Here is a 3,829-nt window from a genome sequence, read left to right as displayed (position 1 = left end):
ACCTTAATTAGAAAATGCTTTATCTATAAAAGCTGCTAACCATCATCTGAGCTCTAGGCCAGTCATAATCTTTTTGCTGGTCGAGAGTCTTGCCTCGACACTGAGGGCTGCTGACTGATCAGGCTGGTGGTTGCTGAAGGCTGGCGTGGCTCTGGCAATTTCTTAAATAAGATGACAAAGAATCTTCCCGCATTGATTGCTTGTTTCTTTCACGAAAGTTTTCTCTGTAGTGTGTGATGCTGTTTGATAACGTTTTACCCACAGTAGAACTTCTTTCAAAATTGGAGTCAGTCCTCTCAAAGCCTGCCGCTGCTTTATCAATGACGGTTATAGAATATTCTAAATCCTCTGTTGTCATTCTAATGACCTTCACCCCATCTTCACCTGGAGCCGATCCCGCCTCAAGAGACCAGTTTCTTTGGTCATTCGTAAGAAGCAACTCCTCATTTATTAAAGTTTATCATGAGATTGCAGTAATTCAGTCACATCCTCGGGCTCCATTTCTGATTCTAATTCTCTTGCTGTTTCCACCACATCTGCAGTCAGAACACACACTCCATTTCCTGATTAATTTTGCCATCTTCTATGGGTGCGATTCATGGTGCTCTCAAGCAGCGACAGTAGTAACATCCAAGTCTTTGATCACAGATCCCCGTAACAAGTAGAATAATAAAGAAAAAAGTTTGAAATGTTGCAAGAATGACCAAAATGTGGCACAGAGACATCAAGTCAGCAAATGCCATTGGATACACGGCCCTGATAGATTTGCTCAATGCAGGGTTGTCACATACCTTCAAGTGGTAAAAAATGCAGTATCTGCAAAGCACTGTAAAGTGAGGCACAATAAAGCAAGGCATGCCTGTCTTTCACTTTCCCCGTTTTACAGATGAGAGTACCAAGGCTCAGAAAGCAGGATGGGTCTAGTTCTAGGTCTAGAACTAGAGTTAGGGTTGCGCAGTATTGATTGGCCAACTGGTCTCAGGTGTCAAGTGCTAAAATGGTCTGCTAAACTTAAGCACTCAGCTTTCTCAGAATGGCTTCAGCTTATCCTCCAGGCTATGGCATGAGTCACTTACAAAGATTCAAAGAAGGAATTGTACTTGAACTGTCTTAAAAACCAGGGGATAGCTAAAATTTGGATTAGTAGAGAAAACAAGGAAGGGCATGCAAGGGAGGAGAATTAACATGTGGAGAATCATGAACATTAATACTTGCCAAGTGGCTAACGTATTAACTTCCAAAATGTCAGTCACTGGGTTTTTTTCTTTTTAAAGGAATGATGGCCCCAGACTTTCATTTCCTACCCTAACAGATCTAGTCAGTTACCAGCTTGCCAAGAAACCTCTAACATCACCTTCTTCCCTGAGATGCAAATTCCAGACATGGTAAGACATGGGGTACCGTAAATGGTTAAAGCCAGAGATAGTAAAATGTAAAACCGAGTCCAATTTTGGACTTTTCAAGTGAAAACAATGGGAGGCTTCACATAGAATCTATTCAATAAATATGGTCTAAAAGTCAAAGTGAAACTAGCATGTTAATGTTCTCCATGATGCAACCGGTCTTATCAATTACGGCGACCGCAGCCCTGAGCGCCTTGTGAAGAATTGCCAATAAAGATACTAAAATAAGCTTTGCACAAGATGGGAGTATCATGACATCTGTTTTCAAAATTACTCTGCTGTAATTGTTGAATCTCATTATAGTTGGTAAAAATCGTATTCTTTCACCTGGGATAAGAGCATGTGCTTTTAAATAGCGTCACTTCAGAAAGGAGGATTGCAAATCCATGCTAATTATGCCGTTGTGTCGTGCCTGCCATAAAGAGAGGATTCTCACCGATGATTAGTATCAGTAAGGATGTTGATGGCTACGGGCAGCAATCAACTTCACATCAAATTGACTTAGGGAGTTAATGTAATAGCACGTGCACCAAGAAGTCCAGAAGTAGAGTGAGCTTCGGGGATTCAACAGGGCCATGAGGGACTTGAGTTCTATTTCCCCCCTCTGAGGATGTGAAATTTGCAGAAAGAGAGAGAAAGAGGATTTCTTCTTAAGCCTATAGGGTTGGCTTCATCCTAAGGCGTGTGCCTGTGGTTGCACGATTGCCACAGGTGGCGATCCGCCCCCCATCTACCCTTGTCCGTCAAGTGAGGGGAGGCTTCTCCTAGGTCTCTCCTAAAACCGAGGAAGCTTTTTTCTCATATGTACGCGGCAAGTCTCTCCTAGCACCTCTCCTTGGTCCAAGCTGGCTTAAGCCTGCCCAGCCCTGAACTAATTACTAGCAAGAGGGATGGATTTCCATGGTTGGCTGGGTGGAATGGATTCTGGAGAGTTCACCAGAATTCAACATCCACCATACTATTATATTTTTTGGCTCAGTATTAAGCCTTCTTAGGATACTAAGGAAGCCCTCTTTGAAACACTGCAGTAACCCCAGGAAGTAGGATTTAATTTCGCAGNCGTTAGAAGTGGGGGCACCTACCCTTCCATCAATTTCTGTAGTCCCAAAGATTTCTGTGGCAAAATAGGCCATGCTCGGAGAAGTAGCCCCTTAAGAAAACTTCCCTGGGTCTGTTCCTGGATCACAGTCTCCCTTTCTTTTGGTTTGGCATTTGCAAAAAGGAAGGGGTAGTGTCTTCTTAAAACTACGCCCCACGGTTCATGAGCTTTCTCTCCATTCTGGTGTCCAGCAACACCACATCTATTACCTTTACCACCACGGTCCGCTCTGGTCGGGCATACAGCTAGAGTTTATGATAACTCTGGAAAAAGTTGGGCTCAAAATAATAACTCCTTATTGTTTGCTTGCTATAGGGTTAAGGTAATTCACAAATACAGTCCTGATTGGGCCACAGTTATAAATCCTTAAGGGATGCCTCTCCACCTTTAACGCGCATATAAATGACAGTGATCTTGTTAAAGTGCCATTCTGGTAGGGTAGGTCCTCAGAAAGGATTACCTTAATGTCCCTAAGAGCAAGGAGGGCTCCAGGAGGGCATGGTGAGCTGAGGCACGTTAGGAGAAGGGTGGGAAGAGCAAAATAAGCTTCTAGGAAGGTCGCGCTGCAGTTTCATATTGCATTCCTAGAGAAGGTGGAGGGCTGAGATGGAAGCATTGGATCTGCACTCTGTTGTCCACACGGCTTAACCCAGCTTACTCCTCTTCCCACACAAGCCTCCGTCAGATAGTACAGACGACCGCAGGTATCCAGGTTGCTGTGACTTACTCCTCTCTTGCATTTCCCAGTCCTAGATTTCACACTGAGCAACGCAGTGATTCACAGTACTGCAGCTAGACAACCTACTTGCCAGATCATTTGCGCCATTTTCCAGTTGGGCACCTGACCTCAATTCATGGCAATTGTCAACTTGCTTATGTATGTAACTGCCAGGCACCGGTGTTCCCATGAAGGATGCTACCCATCTGCTCCTCTGTCTTCTGGTGTGACATTCTTCATCACATACCTGACCTCAGCCTTCAGAGACCCCACAAGGATAGGCTCAGATGACAAAACCAGAAGTCACAGCCCTCTCCAAGGTCTTCAGCGTATCTTTTCCACTCTCCCTTTGAGGCACATACATGCCTGTGTGATGTTTGTGAGCTCTAGAGGGAATCTCTGTTGCTTCAATGGCCCTCGCTGGAGGGGCCTCCAGAACTATTCGAGTGGATACTTGCCTCCCTCCATTACACCAGTGTTCGGGGGAGTGATTGGCAGAGGATGATTCTATTTCTCTCATCTAGTTCCGCGCCTCTTCCAAAATAACCATTTCCTTTTAAGCATTGCTGGAAACACTCATCCAGTCTCTACTTGAATTCCTGAGAGGCA

The sequence above is a fragment of the Crocuta crocuta genome, unplaced genomic scaffold (genome assembly GCF_008692635.1).
Source record: "Crocuta crocuta isolate KB4526 unplaced genomic scaffold, BGI_CrCroc_1.0 scaffold1171, whole genome shotgun sequence".
In the NCBI taxonomy this organism is placed as follows: Eukaryota; Metazoa; Chordata; class Mammalia; order Carnivora; family Hyaenidae; genus Crocuta; species Crocuta crocuta.
Note: the sequence above shows the minus strand (reverse complement) of the source record.